Source organism: Kryptolebias marmoratus, linkage group LG9 (genome assembly GCF_001649575.2).
Source record: "Kryptolebias marmoratus isolate JLee-2015 linkage group LG9, ASM164957v2, whole genome shotgun sequence".
NCBI classification, from domain to species: domain Eukaryota; kingdom Metazoa; phylum Chordata; class Actinopteri; order Cyprinodontiformes; family Rivulidae; genus Kryptolebias; species Kryptolebias marmoratus.
Genome location: NC_051438.1, coordinates 27,259,569 through 27,279,476, shown reverse-complemented (window position 1 = coordinate 27,279,476; position 19,908 = coordinate 27,259,569). Strand labels below are relative to the sequence as shown.

Here is a 19,908-nt window from a genome sequence, read left to right as displayed (position 1 = left end):
ACCGGCATTTTTTCGAGGCCGGTCCTGCTTCTTTGGTCCCTGCTTCGTGGGCGGAGCAAGCTTAGCTCCTGTTCACTCATTGGTCGTGGGTGTGGCCAGATGCAAGCATAAAGAGCGAAGGTAGGAATATAAACAACAGCGTTAGCTTACTCTGTTTCTGCCGTCTGTCCCCCAGCTGAAGGAGCTGTAAAGCCTGAAATCTCCGGCGGATAACAGCTGTCCTACTCCGCGCAACAATCGCAGCATCCAGAGCTTTTCTTCCACTGCGCCTCTCTTCCTGGAGTCTCAGGAGAATCCCCATAAGTTTAAAAAAACAGCAACAACACAGGGCCGACGTTGTTCATAGCGCTTCCGTTGTTTACACGAGGAGGCGTTCCTCTGCTACCGACCAAACTGATCAGTGTAAACGCGATGCATTCTTTATCGGGCCGAGCTGAGTAGAACGGGACTTCTGAATTAGAGCCCGTGTAAAAGAGGCATTAAGCTCTGATCCTGAACCTAAATTAGCTTATTAACTTCTCTGTACGTTGGTGAACGAGTATCAGCAATGAAACAAGAAGATACAAAAACAAAAGATGGTGAACACACTCTGAAAGCTCACAGGTAACAAACATCAACTGAAATCCCCCTGAACACAAGACGAATACACCTGAGTTGAGTCTCCAACAGGTGATGTACACATAAGCAGATATAAAAAGGCCTTTAATGGCCTTGGGGTTAATTTTTCCTAAGGACACAGTGTATATTAAATGTGTAATATTTGTTTAATAATAATAAAGTAAAATGTGCATTCAACATTAATAAAAGTGTTTGAAATAGGAATAATCTGAGCTCCAGACGGAAACATGAAATGTGGCTTACTTTTTGTGAGGACACTGGTTTCTTAAGGATGTTGCATTTGCGGCCATCTTTCTCCTACCACCAACAGGGTCTAAAAGTGATGCTTATCTAGATCAATTCGCTGCAGGTGAACACTGCAGGACTCTGATGAATTGGAAATAAAGTTTGTTTTTTTGTGAGCAACCTTTTAGCTTATATAGAGATGTGGTTTGATTAATATTTTAATGGGTATCTTATCATATGATCTATTTTGTGGTCTTTTTTCTGAGAGGAGAGGAGAGAGAATGGAGACAAGGAAATGATTAAATCTAAAAATGCTTTGTCTTGATCTTATAGCTTAAATGACTGCTTTAAATATATTTTATTTTATCTAAAAAAAAACACAAATACAGGTCCACTTTTAGACAGTTTTTAGATGGGACAGTTTGAATGCTCGTTACCAAGACTCCTTTTTTTTTAAATGCCTAATTAAAAAACCCATAAAACTCTTTGAGGTGTTGACAGTAAAGACGAATAGGGTTATAGTTATGAGAGTATTGTGGGATGGCAGAGACACAGCTGAAGGGTGCTGGATGCAGGGGGGCTGGTGCTGATGTTGCTGGGGGTATGATGAGCTGTAGTGCTCATCCATCAAGACCACTTACACGCCATAGGATCTGCTCTATAGCTGAGGGGGGAAATTAGGTTATAGACCCACATCTGCTGATACCCGCTGGTTCATTAGAGGATCCGCTTGCTTAGGCAGCAACTGTACAACACTGACAACACTGTAAGAAATACAGGAAACTCCCAAAGATTCACTTTTAGTATTTATTAAAATGAAAAAAGCATCTTCTAATTTATAATACAAATATAACCTTTTACATTACATGTATTTAGCTGATTATTGTTACCATTTCTGCAAGAAAACAATGTTTCCTCTTGTTTAATGATTAATAAACTTGTGGTATCAAACCTACATTTCTTGCAGCGAGTCTTTTGAGTAGCAGAGCTCTTTAGCTAAGGATGGAGGATGCAGGAGCCTACAAAGTTAAGAGTTCATTTAGGATGCCACTCTCAGCTTGAGTCCACCATCAGAGCCCGCTGCAAATTAAAATGATTGGATGCAATTGGTTAGATGCTGCTGACATTGACAAAAAAGTAAGTTTGCAGTGGAAATGGAGCTTCTGAGGGAGGAGATGGGCTGCTTTTACTTATCCCGTTACAAGAATCTCAGTGTTGAACAGAATCATGAATCATGCAGGTGTAAGTGAATATTACTAAATGTCTCTGTCAGGCAGACAAATATTAAATAAAAAGCTCTGTTCCCCAGTGATGATCATGTAGCTGTTTTAGATTATCAAGACTTTTTAAAGAGTTTAGGCTAACTGTTTTATCTGTGTCTAATAAAGCTCATGTGGACTCTAATGTTCCAATAAATTTTGTGATTCTTCAGTATGATGTAGATGTCTGGGTAACATTTATCAATGCACAACACTCAAAACAAAACAAATCATTTGATCGAACAGGTTTTATGTGCACAGTGGCAATTATATCATCGCAGGCTATCGTTTTAACAAACTTTAAAAAATGCAAAGAGGAAAGAGTCAGATGGATAACTGCAGTTTATATAAAAAAAAAACCCACCTAGAAACCAGAATCAGAAATATAACTTGCAGTGAACACTTTGTGTCCTTTATCTTAGCTTTGGCAATCATAAACTGTAGAGGTTATTTAACAACCAGCATTTATTTTCTGTGTAACAGCAACGTTTTGCTGTTATTTTGTGGTAAAATATATTGAGCATTTTCTTTTTTCAATCAGCTGGGCCTAATTAAAAGTGGACAGGACACAGAATTTAGCACCCCACATCCATCTGTTGCTTTCATGCAACAATATATATTATATATATTAAATTATTGCATCAAAACATAAAACATTAACTATCATTTTATCCTAATATGCACCTTATTCTGACAAGCATGTAGATACACACAAAGGCCTGTATGTGCACAAATAAATACACAAAACAACCAGAAAAAAGTTTTAAAAATGATTGATTTTCTTCTTCTGTGGTACTTCTGTCTTCATCCTCATTTCTATCTTCATTTCCATCCTCGCTTTCACCTCATCTTCCTCATCACTGTATGATACATAAATGATATATATTATAAAAACCAGTCGAGGAGCTCATGTCTGTTAGCCTCGGTTGTTAAGAAGTTTCTGGACGACACGTCTCTATTGTCTCCAGATCCTGTCACAGAGGAAGTTGATGCCGACCCATATCCTCCAGATCCAGCGCCTGTCTCTGCAGCTGACCCATCCAAAGAGGCTTCAGCCAGGTCAAAAAAACCACAGCCTTCACAGAAGGTTGTACAGTTTCATTTTATTCATGTAATAATTGATTTAATTGAATAATTTCCACTCCAAACCAGACATCCAAAGATCTTTAATGCCTCCAGGCCTCCAGTTTCCCCTCATACAAACAAGGTCCATCTCCACAGGAATCACTGGTATGTTGCAGTGATCCCTTTAGATATAAACAGTCTTTATTTTTACATGATTTTCACTGATTTTCATAAACGAATCCAAGCAGCTGCAGGTAGCAGCAAACCTGCTGTCAGGGGATTTCTTTTTAAAACTTTAAGGACTTTCTCAGATTGTATTGAAAGTCCTTTAAGGACTTTGCAGATCCTCATCCTTTCTGGTGTTGCTTCAGACTATGGAGCACTTTTCAATTACGCATTTCATTTCTGACAGTTGAAGCAAAACCGCTGAGGCTTGAAAAGTATGAATGATGGCACTTAGTGAGAGGCTACCATTCACACCTCATTAACCACTATTGTGCATGCATTAGGTTGCACAAACCCATGAGTCAAATATGTCTTCCTCTGGCCCGTATCTCCTCAGTTTTAGATGTGTTGGAGCTGTGAGAGCCAGAGCCTTCGAGCTGCTCCACTTCATCATCACATAGGGGTCCTTCCTTCCTAAGCATCGCTTTCCTCCTTATCTTGATTCTCCAGATTAGGCAATCTTGAGCGTAAACAAGAGCTAAGAGAGGAAGGTGTTAAAGAAGACAACCACAGTAGACTAAACTGACGGATGTGGATTGAGTTTAACATTTAGTCTACGAGTCAAATTGCAAACTGATGCAACAAATCATTTTTTCCTCTGAGAGTTACATTATCTTCGTTTTGACTAGACAAACCTGAAAGTAGTTTTCCATTAAGGCCAGTGCCAAACCATTCCTTTATCCATTTCCCCCTAACCCTAACCCTCACCTCCAGCTCAGCTCTTACTTTACAAAAAATTAAACAATTCACCTCAACGGGCACTAACGACCAATCTTAAGTGATGTTCTTTTATTCATTCAGGTAAATGTCATTTATTGCTAGTTGCTCAGCTAAATCCTTTTATTTGCCAAAGCAAACTTTGAATCAATTAGGTGATGCTCAAAGTCCTTACATGCTAACAAATGTTTGATATTTAAAATCTAAATTAAGAAGTGCAGCACATGATAGTGAGCCTGTTTTATGCATGAACAGTTCTGTAACTGTTTGACAAACTCATGAATAACTTATTTACATGAATAACCTTTAGGAAGTTGAATCCCAATAAAACAACAACATTTTAACCAAAACATAGATAGTACTCAGTTTACTTTAACACATCTTTAAATAATTGGCAACTAGTTAATTGATCTCAGTTATAGCATCAGGAGATATGAACACATTTTAATGTGCAAATTTTACTTCAGAGGACTCAAAGATTGACAGATTTGAACAATCATAATATGATTTTTAACAGTTTGGACAGTTTTCTAATTTGGATTTCCTCCTCAGATGAGCAACAATGATATATATATATATATATATATATATATATATATATATATATATATATCTTAGTTACCTCTAAGAGAGAAGTAAAAGAAAACATGACACTCTCAGACAGACAGTACCTTCACATCTTTTATAACACTGGTAGACATTCTGACTCAATGTTTCTCTGGGACACGGTATTAGTGACTAACATTAGTTGTTATTCAAACTATCTAACACTTTGGCGTCATTTGCAATTTTCCAAGCAACAACAATTTCAGACATGTTTGTGCAATAATCTCTCACAGTTGCGCTTTTCTATATTTATATATATATTTGTAAAAAACAGGACTGATTTTCTTTCTTTTAAAACAACTTTTAGGCTGTCAGTGAAACTTGAGCAGCACTCCTCTGCCTCGTTGGAACAGATCAAAGGTTTTATCTGCGTAACCATCTTCACCGTTAATGGCCATTAACCCGATCGCCTCCGCGTCTTTTAGGGTGAGGGTGGTGCAGCTCCAGCAGGTGATCAGGGGTAGATGAATGGATGAATCGGGGCTACTGAAAGTAAAACCATGAGGGTAGTGTTTGCTCGGCTTTGTCCTGGATTATTACCGACATCAATCGTTCGGGCCTCATATATCACCTGCTCAGCGATGGTGGCTGAGGGCGTCCTCGCACGCTGTGAATGAGACATCCTGTGAAAACTCAGATCTGTATCAGGTCTCTGGAAAAAGTAACAAAACTGCATGGGTCAAACTGATTTCCCTGACGATCCAAGCCGACGTTATTGACTGTAAATCTTGTCCTGTTCACGCAGAAAACAACCTTATGAGGTTGTGGTGTTTATGTTTCACCCCTGTAGGTTTACGTGCTGTTTGATGGTCTTCCAGAGTTTAAACAGATGCTTTAATGCAGTTGTTTTGAGTCTTATTTCATATGCTGCGTTTTCACAGAGGAACCATGGCAAAGACAATTTAGTGTCACCTGCAGAGAGACAGACATTAAATTTTTGCTTATTCTATTTGTAATTATCCCTTAATGGAACATTTGGAATAAGACTGCCATGTAATGCTGTTTCCTCATTACTAAAGTTTTGCACCAAGGTAAATATTGCTGCTGTAGTACCTTTAACCAGGCAATATTTTTCCCTGTAATATTACACCCAGCTGGGTGTCCTGCTTAGTTTTCTTTATCTTGTGATCATTTGACAGCCCTGCACCGGTGTCAGCCTGAATCACAAACTGAGGGGGGCTACGAGCGAAGAATGCACCCCACTCTCCTTTAATTGAAATACTGTAGACCCCCATTGCCCAAATGCAATTATAGCATCAAAGATGGGCACCAGAGAAAACGGCGAGAAACAAATTGAAATTTTACAGTGGAATGCAAAGTGTCTCCAGCAGTGAGTAAGTGCTTATAATACTCACAAGACCTGGAGGAGCTGGTTACTACAAGGCAATAAGACCAGGCGGAAATAACCCATGTCATTCCCTTTCACTAAATATCAAGTCCTAACTGAGAAAAAAATTAAATTATATCGAGTTCTAGCATTCCTCGAAGGAATGCATATCGCCCGCTGCTGTTCAGGACAGAGGTTTTGACCATGATCTGAGAAATGTTATACTGTAGCTGTTTCGGTTAAACCTTGAAAATAATCTTATGTGCAACTTTATGCAATATCACAAGATGTCATGCACAGAGTATATCTTGGGAATGACTCTTGGGTACTACCATGAAACAATTTTAGCTCAATGTCTGTAAAACTGAGCCGTTTTTGGGTAATTTCTGCTAAGTTTGATTATCTGTGGTGTCCATCTTGAATTGAGCTGAAAGTTAATGGGTTGTAGATAAATAATGATTACTTTCAGAAAGGTTCATTAAAATCCATCCAGTGGTTTATGAGATACAAGTTTTAAGCAAACATCCTGCACAATAAAAATAATAATAATAAAAAGGTTAAGAGTCATAAAGAGCAACTAGTTTGGTCATTTAATAAATAATAACCAAGATGAGCGCATGTGCTTTTCAAACTTCATCTTTTAAATCTGTCGGGAAAACAACCAGAGTTCAAACACACTGAGTTTAAAATTTAGCTTGATGCTAACAAACCTTTGGATTCTCATAAAACAGGTGACAAATCTGAAATCTTTTACTTGTCAGGTGTGAACCGACAAAATTCTGCTCGGCACAAATCGGACATTTTTTTAGAACAAGAAAAACATTAAAAAATATACTGAAGACATTTTAGTGTTCGCTAAGTTTGATTATCTGTGGCGGCCATCTTTATTTGTGTTGAAATATATCCGATGATTACTTTTTCAGGGTTTATTATAACCTGCCCAGTGGTTCATGAGGTATTTTGCTAACAGACAGCCAAGCAAACAATCACAGGTATTTAAATGATCCCCTACCTTATGTGGCAGCAGACAGTAATGAGTTTGTGTGATTAAATGTTATGCTACCTAATGGTTTTCGTGCATATTGTGCAGAGGAGCAGAGCGGCAGCTGAACGCGGGACGAAGGCTCCGTCAGCCTGCTGGCGTTTCGACTCCCTTCACGTTCAGAGGCTGTCAGCACGCCGGCCGCAGGAACCTCAGAGCGCAGATGACAGGTGTAAGAGCAGAGCGTCTGCAGCGGAATGAAAATGGCACGGCCTGGACAGCATGGCGACAAAACGTTTCAAGAGGCTCGATGGTTCAGAGGATCCAGGCAAGAGATGCTGTCCAGATGCCTCTTTTTTCAGGCTAGGTGAAGTGCTCATTCCACGAGTCAGCGTGTCGATCACCGGCTGGGAGCTGGGAGGGAGAGGCTGCTGTTTTTTTTTTTTTTCCTGGCTTCTGCTATTGCAAGACAATGGCAGATAGGAATGTTTCGATATTAGTAGAGGCCCTCTACGTGCTTGGACACGCGATGCAAAGTTCAACCGTGTCACGCTCCATCTCTGGCTCTTCTGCTCCTCCTCTCAGCCTCTTAAGTAGCTTGTAAGCTGTAAAAACCTGTAGCAGCATGCTCGTGTATTTGCTTTTCTATGGATCCTCGGGGTTTGTTCCAATAAAACATCATTACTCTGACTGATACTGACTTTACAAACTGCCAATAATGTTTGAGAAATGTAAACATTTCCACCCAGACAGGATCTTGAGATCGAGCCAGTTGCAGCTCACACACCTGTTTCATCATTAACATAAGAAGCAGCAACAGGCTCGTTTTAAGCTCCAACATAAATTAACTTGTGTCCTTCTTAATAAAAGCGCCGTATCTGGTTTCCAGGGGACTGCGGTCCGTTGGGACTAATGCGTTTTCCTCCTGCTGGAAGGCCGTGATGTCGACGACAGAGACGTTTCACACAAGCTGTTGAAAATGGCAGCCGCTTCGCTCACTCTTAATCCAGACACTTCAATCCTGACACTTTTATGGGTGGACAATCAAAGGAGGAGAGAAGTTGCACTGCTGTGGAACACAACAATCCTCTCGGATACAGTAGCCAGGAATTTGGCAGCGGTGGAAACGCACAGATGTGGAAGATCGCGTTTCAGATGAGCGCTGATACACCAGTGACTCCGACAAGCCTCTGCAGCAGCTCTGCGCAGAGGAATGTCCCACACTCTTTATGGTCGATCGACTTTTTGACGACACACGAGCATATTTCATCAATTCTTTTTCTCCGATACGAGGGAGACGGACAGCTGAGATCTTGTCTGCCGCGGCTGCGTGTTTTCCTCCACCTACGGCGCCCTGAACACTAAAATCTAGTCACAGCAAGTGGATTGACCTTGCTTTGTAACCAGAGACATAGTTGTTCTCTGGAATTCACAAACTTTCGTCTCTGAAGTCAAAACCTTTCATCGCAAATGGCTCTGCGTCTTGATCTGCCGTCAGTTATCTGCCACGGAGGGTAAACACGAAACAAAAGGTCCACACTTAGAGAAATATAAAGTAACCGAGACACTGAGAAACATTTTAATTATGTGGAGCTGACGAACTCTTGAGGTGTTCAAGTGACTCCCATCTTGTGAGTCGATGAGGCAGATATAACATTCATTTTAGGCATGGAACCATTAAACATTGTGTTGAAATATATGTAAAAGAATCAAATATCTGAGGCTTCAAAACATCATTATTACTATTAGTTCACTCACAATTCTGTCATAAACATAATGCACATTTCATGTTCATGCAGAAGGTATACAGTAATTCCTGTTTTGAGACTAATTTACATTTAACTACAGAAATTTTCATTTTATTCAAAAATGCAGCAGGAAAGGTGGCTGCTGATGAAACTGAACAGTTAAAGTTAAAATTAGCAAAATTTTACCTTAAAGCTAAAAATAGCAAAACTGTAGCTACAAGTGAAAATTAGCAAAACAATCTCTAAAAGCTAAAATATGCCAGACAGTAGCTAAAAGCTAAAAGGAGCATAACGAGGTAAAAATAGAGGTAATTATTCACATTTATCTGTTCAAAGCTCCTCTTGTTATTGCATTCCTTCTTAAAGTAAATAACCTAAAGGAATTAATTGTGAAGCACATTCATTTGAGTCATTTGTTATTTTTTATCCAACAAATGTAAAAGTAAAAGTATGAAAGGTCACTTTTATAAGACAAATTATGGCTTCAGTTAGACTAAAAATGATCAGTTTCACAATAAACAAATAAATTGTGTTACATCCAAACAGATGAAGTTTAAACAGCCTTAGGGCTTCGTTTGAGATAAAGAAACGACCGATCTGTTATGAACCGTAGTTACCTGAACGCATCTTTCTTCAGACTTCACGTCAGCGTCAACAGCTCACCTGTAGCTCAGTTATCTCATGCTGGACAACTTTGTGTTATTGAGATGACACAACCTGTCCACAAACCGAAAGACCTGTCAGCACCACTGCGCTCAAAGCCGCTCGTGGTTGTTTTAGCACCACGTTTCACCGTTGATGACATCAACACAGGAAAACCCAGCAGGTGAAAAAGTTTATAGTTTTTTTTTGTTGTGTGACGAGTCTCAAGGTCAACTTAAATTAAAAGTGGAAAATAAATTATTTACCACGTGTGCTGAGATGTTTCAGCTGATAATTATTTTTCAGGTACTCGTTGCAAAGTCGTGAACCATATCATAATCAAAAATTCACGAAGTAATAAACAAAATCTGCACCATATTTTAATCATAATGATGATTAACGTGCCCTAAAATAATAAAAAAAGTGAGCTGAAACTAACTTGTGTTTGTGTTTGTTAACATACAGAAACAGCTGAGCCGTTTGGGATTGAGAGATCTGACAGTTTCGATGTACTGGTACATATTTATATTTATATTTGTTGACTAAAGTTCAGCTTTAAAGTGGCGTGTTAGAAAGCCGAACTCTTTTTTTATGACGCTCCATAAAGAGATTTATTCTTGACAGTTGTCTTACTCGATCCTTCTCTTTTCTTTCGGTTTTAGCAGCTCACTCACTTTTATATTTCCGTCTAAACTTCTTTTCGGGGAGTCTATGTTTGCTTCCACCTTATTTATTTAGCTGCAGCCAGCCTAACGAAGGTCAATGATGTGACTCAACTTCCACGTGGTTTTTGTTTTATTTGCATAAAGTGTGGACCCACATTTCAGATTTGCATATAAATACATTTGGGAAACTACTGGAGTAGTTCCAAACTGCACCATTTGATATATTTCAGGATAACCTTTATCTTCTGCTTTGTCCTGAGTTGGACATCACCTAAAGTCAACCCATACACTTACATGTGAGGGGGCACCTATGAAGTCTTATTAACTCTCAGGTCCATTTTTCAGGTCCTGCTTCTCTGTAAAAATTGTCTTCGTGGTAAAATGATTTACAGGTCAAGCTTCTGAAGTAGAGAAAATAACTTTTACTGATTGAGGAGCTCTTCTGAATCAGCAGACCATCAATCTTCGAGCTTCTGAACTGTGAGTCGTGACTTCACACCCGAGTCATCGGTTCGAACTGGTTCCACCAAAGCACGGTCTGGACTCCTGCACACACTCAGAGTCCTTCTCTTTCTCCTTCTCGTAAAGGAGCAATCATTTCTTCATTAGCCTTTTATTTGTTTCTAACCATTCCACTTCAGGGGTAACACACACAGTTTATTTGGGTACTCTTAATTACAAAAGGGAGATTGTGTGCCCTCCTCACCAAAATGAATGTCTCTCTCAGCCTCCCAAAGGGCAGCGTGGCTTAGAATTGGACTGTATCTGATTGCATTTTCCAGGATTGATTGCGTTTTTGAAACACTGACCAGACCGACTTAGACCTTATCTCACTTGTAAAAGGCTAAGATGTATTTAACCTACGTCTTTCACCTTTGAGGTGTGGAGGATCAAAAAAAGAAATGCTTTTATTTCCTATTTGTTAGTTTTAAAGATTTTATTTTTTCCTTTCAGAGGAGAACCCTCAGGGTTGTGAGTTCAGTCGCAATAAACTACATTGCAGTGCTGTTTCTCTCTCCAGATAGCCATTCAGGAAGTATAGCTACCTTCAGGAGCTTTTCATTTTTTCTGCTGTTATTAAACACAGTGAGAGAAACGGCTTCCCTCAGTTGATTCTGAAAAAACAGGAGAAGAAATGTGATTCGTTGTTTGTCACCTTTGTTATCGGATCAATGACAAACACAACACACTCTGCAGACACACAAAAAAACACCAGAGCATGCACACAGAAACACTGTGAAACGCGATGAAATGATGCGACCATGTGATCGCAGTGTTGCAGCGTCTCTAGCATCGGCAGCCTGCAGCGAGACGATTGTTTAGCTTTCATATGTGGGCCTGTTTGTTGACCTGTGATGGACCTGCAACCAGCTGCAGGATGACTGAGGAAATGGATTCATGAGAGCTGACACTACAGAAAATAACAAGTGTACGTTAGAGGAGCTTGACTTTTTGTCACGATGTGGATGACGGAGATGAACCCAATAGGCAGACTTAAAAGAAAACTAATTTATTAAACAAAGAAACAAACAAAACAAAAGCTGACGAGGCAGCAAAAAAACAAAAACTAAATACAAAGCATAAACAGAAGCAAGATACAAGAAACACGGAGCAAGACAGCAACAAACATCAAACAATAGACAAACCTTAGACAACTAACACAGACAATGGACCAGCAGAGTGTGGAAGGCAATGACCGGGTTTTAAAGACTGAGGATAATTAGGTAAATGGAGACAGGTGACGTGATTACAAAGTGGGGACAGGTGTAGGTGTGGCAGGGAGACAAAGAGAGAGAGAGACTGAGGAGGAGCAAATGAAACATGAAACAAGAGACAAGACAGAAACCAAACAAACCAAAAATAAAACAAAACCATAACACCAAAAAAACCCAAATCACCACACTTTTAACATTTAACTACGACCACAAGCTTTTCTCTAAAAGTAAAGTAAAGTAAAAATTTATTTGTATAGCACATTTCAGCATTCAAAGTGCTTTACATCATAAAAACATCAGTAGAATTACATTACAATCATCAAAGAACATCATAAAAATCATGGAGCAGATACACCTGATAATCATAAGGAGATGGTCAGTATATAATAAGATATTTTGTTCACCTGAATTTGTTTGCGGACTACTAATCAAAGGCAGCTCTAAACAGGTGAGTTTTCAGCCTCGATTTAAAGGAATTTAGTGTTTCGGCTGTTTTGCAGTTTTCCGGGAGTTTGTTCCAGATTGATGGTGCATAGAAACTAAAAGCTGCTTCTCCATGTTTGGTTCTGGTTCTGGTGATACAAAGTAGACCAGAACCAGAAGACCTGAGTGTTCTGGAGGGTTGATACCACGATATAGACCGTTCAGTGATTTATAAACTAATAGAAGTATTTTAAAGTCTATTCTCTGAGCTACAGGGAGCCAGTGTAGGGAGGATGTGCTCTATTCGTAAAAACAAATCTGCAGAAAGCAAGTGTTTGTCCATCTCTCTCTCCTAAAGGTAAATAGTTAGAAGCTGCAACACAGTATTATATGGGTAAGGCTGTTGTATGATATCAGCAGGGAGCTGTAGGATGCAGTTTTATTATAGTAGGATGCTTAACTTTCTGTGTACAACAGATAATATTTTAACTTTTTTTTCTTCTCAAGCTTGAAATCATGCAAATGACAGTTTTCCATGTTTACAAACAAGTCACTAAAATTATCCTCTCCTCTTGGACTGAGCAGTAAATGAGAGAATAAGTACAAACCGTTACAACAGGGCTCATTGGACCACAACATAAAACGGAGACTGAACACAATGTTGTGTAGTTTAATATTTCTATTATTTAAAACGCTATTTAGGATAAAAACTCCTTCAGCAAACCAGCAGCCCTGTTGGTGATCTGCCTCAAGCCTCAAACTGAACGCCTTCAACCCTCACCTCACAGGTGCAGCCAGTTAAAACCGGTGAGGAGGCAGGTGGGTGTCACAAAACCACATTTTACACATTTCCACACAATGAAGTTTATGGTCATAAACACACAGACAGAATGCAGCACAGGAGACGCAGTGACAGGTGACAGGTGGATGGAAAAGTGGGGAGGAAACACAGCCGTCCAGAAACAACCGCATGGTGCACCCGCATGGTGCACCCAGACCAGCAGAGGCTTGTATCACAAACATAATAAAACAAAAATAACAACAAACACAAGCTAAAAAACACTCTGGAGCTGTAGAATTGGGTTAGGAGGTTATGTCTCTGCAGGCTTTGTGCTACAACTGATAATAATTAACTTAAAATTCATGATTTGGTTACAATGACGGGATTTGAAAAAAAGATTATCTGAAGAGATACCCTCAAAATTAATTCTGTTTACATGAGTAAAAGAGAAAAAAAGATATATGTTTGCATCATAGATGTAAACACAATGATTTCTTGAGGAGTACGATTCTTGACGTGCCTCCAAAACCTAAAGGGGCAAAGCTAAAAGGTCCTAAATCTCCTCCACAATTGATTGTGGGCATCGAACTCAGCGTACATTAATTCAGTTTACAGCCATTAAAAGCAAAAGAGTGCTCGGGCTTGCAAATGGCGAACTATGACTGTCAACAACATGATGTATGGTAGCTTATAATATTCCCCTCATTATGATTAATAACATAGGAAGGGATCCTCCATTCTTGTCGAGATGGAAAATGTAATTAGCTGCCTTGGCTACTGTTGCAGCCTCCTTGCTTCCCCAAGATAAAACACCTCGTTTACACCATGAGACTCAACATCCACTGCATGAAAATCTGCAGCCACTAATGCATCATGTGCCTTCTTTTTGGTAAATGTCGCTCGTGTAGCATCTTTTTGTGTTATGAAAGTTTTAAAAATAAGTCTGTTTCTTGCAGACGTCAATGATGACAGTGAAAAAGCCTTTTTTATGTGGCACTAAATCCCATAAAAGAGCATTTAGCCCTAACATCCTGTTAGTTTCTCTTTCAGTCAGTGAGATCTGAGCAGGTGGAGGGAAGTTTGGATGAAGTAAGTAATGAAAGACAGCTTATTTTCAGTGTGTGCACCTGCTCTCAACAGGGACTGATTGTGCTAAACATCAATTAATGCAGCAATCTTCACATGGAGACCTGGCTCATTTTCACCCGGTCTCACAGAAGTGGACTTGCTGACCTCATTAATGAGCGCAGTCAAGAAATGCTGATAAGAGATGAGTCTTTTTTTTAGTGCTGGCTTTGAATCTCTTTGTCTTTTATGTTCGTTTCATTAAATCTGCAAAATCAATGAGAGTGAAAGGAAATTTGTTTGTAGAAAACACTTTGAGAAGTGCTTCACACACATTCGATTTATTGCCAGACTCGTTATGAAGAATCTCTTTTTTGTTGACCTTTATGATGCAGGGGAAGCTTGCTGCTCTTTGTGATATGGACCATTAGGATGGTTCATTCCTCCATCGTGTAATGTGATGTGATCTTCATCCCAGGCTCAAATATAATGACATTACATGTTACTCACCTCTTTTCTTTGACTTTTGGTGTCGTGTCTAAAACTCATTTCGAGATATTTTTGGAGTTATTGCTTTAAAACTTTTGAAACAGTTCCTGTAAAGACAAGATGTTGCAAAATACGAGTTGTTAAAAAGAAGAAATAATGACTTTGATTTCAAATTGTTAATATTTCAAAGAGGATACACAATCTGCAGTATATTTTAATGCCAAAGATGATCCTTTTAGCAACATGGAGACATGGAGACAAAATTAGCTCCTAAAGATTTTAATGAAAAGCCTAAAAGAGCATCTTTATTTTTTAGTTTTGCTCTCAGTTGCTGAAGGTCTAGGCTCCAACTCCAACTCAATATTATCAAAAAAATCCACAAGTTTTTAGTTGCTGTCTCACTAAACTCTGAGTATTTGCAACCAAGTGACTAGTGAGCAAAAAAATTAACAAGCTTTGAAAATCATGGCTTATTTTCTTGTGCACAGCTTGCAAAATTGTACTCCAGACCATGTACATTATTTTGTTTCCTACCTTTACCCGCATCACATCCACCTATCCACGTTTAATGATTTATTGTACCTTTAAAATAAAGATAGGCAGATTTGGACCAGTTTTTAAATAATTATTATTGATCATCAGTGTGGTTTTTAGACCTGGACATGTTGTTTTTTTTTGTCAGAGGAGAGTTTAGATATCAGCGCTCTTGAGCCGGGTTGGCAAACATCGAGAAGGGTTTGAAACACCCTCAGTGACTCTCGAACGTGTTAAAAATTCAAGCAGCAGGATGAGTCTCTGTGACTCTCTAGAGGAAGTTGAGAACCTCCCTGTGAAAGTTGCAAGACATTCTGGAGGCTCTGATGCGAACGCTGTTAGATCCCAGTTAGATTTATCTTTGGGAGGAGATCGTGACTCTATTTAAAATACAGCTTTCTGCAAAGTTAACCATGACCTTTTTTTAAAAGAAATATGCTATGTCGCTCTCTGAGTCCTTTCAAAATGTTTGGTGAATCAGACTTGTACTGTTTTTCACAGACACAATAACACTAAGATGCTACAAAACAAACGGTTGTTAGCAATCTCACTGGAAAACGTTATGAATAAACAAAAACCTTTTTGTGATCTTGTCTCCTGCATTGTGATACTGATTGGTTTATACAATTGATGTATAAAAGTAACACTACTCAGAGTTATTCTGTGCACTATTTGTAACAAATACAACTACATTTTTTTATTGTAACATGTAACATTTTTAATTTATTACGACTGCTGGAGATGGATGGATGGTTATTTGTCACTTTTCATTATCTCTGTGTTTAGCAGCTGTGCTCGGTCAGTGTTTTTTTAGTGAGACAGTCCAGTTGTCACACCGGCTTTTCACTGTAAGTTTAAAAGAAATGCTTTTGGTGCAGAAATAAACTCGACACCCTGACCCTTTTTGACCCGCTGTCAACTGACGCGGGAGCAGAATCCGATTGCGTCCAAAAATAAATGTGAAGTGTCAATAACACGCACCAAAATAAAAATAAAATCTGACTCAAGCAGCAAAAAACAAAAACCGAAGAACAGCGCCAACGTAACAGTTAACACGTCGATGGCGCTGCAGTTGCTGGCGCGCTTATTGGCCAAGGTTCAACTCCCATCTGCCCTCTCTTCTCCGCCTTCCTCCAGCCTCAATAAAGAAAGTATAAGTTGCTCGTGCAAGGACTGGCCAACTCTCCAATTAGAGAGGGAGAAGGAAAACACGAGCAGCAATCGACTAACGGCAACCTGAGATGGTGGGATCTCATCTATCACTCTGCATGTGCGCTGTTGCCATATGAAAACACAAACAAGCAATCAATTGTTTTGCTCACAGCTTGGGGCCTCCTAATAGAGCACATTTATCTGACACCGTGGTGGTAGCCCCAGCAATACTTTAATTTGTGAGACATTATGTTGAGTTAATGCCTACCAGGTTGCCGTTCAACCGGGGGGACTTGGCACGCTTGGCGGCGATGTAAAAGCCGGCATCATGCTGTATTGTTCTGGGACACTGTGATGTAAATGATCTCACCCGCTGTAGCATAATGGCTCATGAAATGAATTTATGTGGGAATAGTTGCAGAGGAATATTGCATTGTATCATGGCGTAATTAGAGGAGAGGAAGAAGGCTGCACTGCACGGAAGCCTCCGCTTGGTGGCCGGCTGCGTTTGGCCTTTGACCGCCTCTGTGAGTGGAGGAAAAGGGTCGGGTGGAGGGAAGTACGAGGAGCAGGGGGGGTGGGGAGGGATGGAAAGGTGGAGATGGAGAAGAAAAAAGGGAGGGGAGCCAGGCTCTCTAATAATGATGTGCCCTCCGGCCTAATGTGCCATCTTTTTCTCCCTCTCTCACACACACACACACACACACACACACTGACAGCATTCATTCTTCCTCACACCCGTTTAATCCCAATAAGGAGTTAATTTATGTAAGCCTGTTGCAAATAAATTTAGCCTTTTAAACCTATTATTTGATTTCTCGTACACAAACAAGCACCGACTCAATAAGAGTCTAATTTTTTTTTCCAGCACGTGAAACCTATGAGGCCATTAGTGTCGCCGTTCGGGTTTTTCTTCAAATATTGGGATTTATTTTTCTTGGATAGTCTGAAAATCTGAGCTTTAACAAAGGAGATTATAATCCTTTCCCTAAAACATTACACTTAGAACTAAATGTGAAGATATGATGACCAAAAATGAATATATATTGCCTCTATGGTGAGTAAATATCAAAAAGTAGTTCATATTAATGGTGTTTTTATTCATTTTCAAGTTGATAATTGTGCTGTATATTTTTAAATCATGACTTTTTCATAACATCTGTGGTGTTAATGAAAAGAGATAATGTCTTACAGATGATCATCATTGGAAACAGAAACTGATTATCCTAAATGCACGCGTTCTTTTCTTTATAAATTAACAGTTTTTGCTTTTTTTTATAAAAATGTTTTCTCTGGCGTTTTACTTTTGGTAAGATTTAATGAGACTTTAAGTGGAAGGACTGTTTGCTGCAGAAAATGTGCACAAGTTGCACTTAAGCACTTTAAAAACTGCAGCACTTATTAGGTTTGTAGTTTAGACCTGATGAACAAAAATAAAAAATATGAAAAGTAATTAGTTGGCTGAGCTGTAGGAACACGACGTAATGGAAAACATTGTGAGCTAAATGTGATTTTATGCAAATGTTGTTTGGAAAACAAAGAAAACTGAAATAATTCAAAATCACCTCCTTTCTTATGCTATAAGGAGGCTGTTTTCTGTCCACTAAATGTTAGTATATCATTCATATTGACTTTTATTTGCAGGCAGATGTCAACCAACCCCCTCCCCCCTCTGCAGAACGGCCCCAGGGCCTCTCCTGCCCTCTGCCCGGGGTAAAAGAGGCTGCGCTCGCCCTGACAGGCGGCTGGTGGCGCTTCACTGCGGCAGAGGAAATTAAATTACCGTTCCTGTTGTCCTCTTTGTAAACAAGACAAAAGCCAATGATATGGCCAATTACACTTAAATACAGCTCATGTGTAGATCAGGTGCTGCAGGATGAGGGAGGGCAAACAAATTGTTGAGCTGCAGAGATTTGTCATAAATATTATCATTATTTTACCTAAAAAAGGGATCTTTTAAATAAAAGTATGCTTTGTAAAATTAAACAGATGCATAAAAACAGGAAAAATGAATAATGTAAGTAAATATACTACTTTTTAGATGTTATTAGAATTTATCAGCATGTTTATTTATTCATTAAGCCAGTGACACATATTTGAATTAACTCCTAATTGTGGCAGTTTTAGAGCTCCATTTAAACATGGTCATAAATAAAAGCAAACGTTCAAAGTCTTATAAAATTCTAATGTGTGTGTGTGTTTTTCTTTATTATTAAAAAAGAAGGCACTCTGGATTTCTGTGCACTTCCAAAACAGGAAGTTGTCTGGACTTCTGCTGCCTCTGATGAAATTGACGAATCAAGCAAATGTTTCCTGGAAACAAAAAAAAGGAAGATTCAAAGAGTTATTTTGAAGGCAAACGGACTGGAAATACTTATTGCATAATAATAATAATAAAAATAGATTTTTTTTACTCAAGTGTAAATTATTTAAATGAAGGAATTTCTCCAAAATAATTTAAAAACTGACAACAAAAGAAAAAAAAAATCACATATTCTTTCCAAACTGCCCCCTCTGCCAACAAAGCTGCGATGAAAATGGCGATCAGAGTAAATAAAATAGATGGTCTTTATCAAAGTAAATTAGATTCACCTAAACAGTTCACCGGAGGGGCAGAGCAGTTCCTGTAATTCACTTTAAGGTTCACCAACTTACTCAATAAAAGCCGGGCTCGGAATCTAACTGATGTCTAATCGATGGTTTTATCCGAGGCGAACAGCCGAGAAGCGCCAAATGAATCGGTTCGGAACAAAAGTCCTGCAATGAAATGACGGTTCTGGAGTTGGTGACTACTTCCCCCTTCACCCCCTCAAAAAGTAGACATAACTCACAGGAAACACCTGGGAGACGAAGCAGTAATAATAATAATAATAATAATAATAATAATAATAATAATAATAATAATAATAATAATAATAATAATAATAATATTAATAATAATAATAATAATAATTACCTGTCTGAGGCTCAGTACAGACACATCCTTCCATCCTTTCAGTCCCAAGGCTGCATTTCATCGCTTTCTGCTCCTTTTCCCCCTCCCCTCCTCCCCCTCTTCCTCCCCCATCCTCCTCCTCCTCCTCTCCGTCCAGCTTCGAGTCGTCTGATAGGGGCAGGAGGCGCCAGGTTTTCCCCTGAGGGAGGCGAAGAGTCAAGGACTGAACCCTCCAAATGCAGAATAATGTAATTCTACACTCTCAATAAAAAGGGTTCCGCGGCGCAGGACGGTTCTTTATGGCTTTCATAATTTGTTGCAGGACGCTGCTGCAGATTGGTGATTCATTTTGATTCACTGAGTCCGTTTTTTTTTTTTTTGCTTCACTCTCAGCTAAAGAAGCTCCAAATGCTGCAAACATTAAGGCTCCATGTTGCAGTGCATGCCTCCGTTTAACATAATAAATGTGTTTAAGGAAAATATAAAAGCTTATTACATGCAATTACAAATATATGTATTTATTGCAGTGCTGCTCATGCTGGAAAGATGCGATTTCTACTTAAATGTAAAAATATAATGACTTTAAAGTCAAATAAAAAGAAAAAACGACAAATTCTGAATGCCTTACTAATTAGGGCCTGCTCATAAAGTATTTATTATTGCTTTTATAAATAGGTTATTAATGAGTCTGTTGACTCTTTAAAAAGCATTTATAAAACAGTTATAAACCTGAAG

At 39.0% G+C, this 19,908-nt stretch overlaps 1 long non-coding RNA gene across 1 annotated transcript; it reads right to left on the bottom strand.

Annotated features, from left to right (window-relative positions):
• Positions 1-18,313: 18,313 nt before the first annotated feature.
• Positions 18,314-19,264, bottom strand: LOC112450547. The gene is made up of 3 exons (XR_003039199.2): positions 19,195-19,264; positions 18,894-18,995; positions 18,314-18,551 (listed from the first exon to the last, which is right to left on the bottom strand). It is a non-coding gene; the product is annotated as an uncharacterized LOC112450547 (long non-coding RNA).
• Between the last annotated feature and the right edge of the window lie 644 nt (positions 19,265-19,908).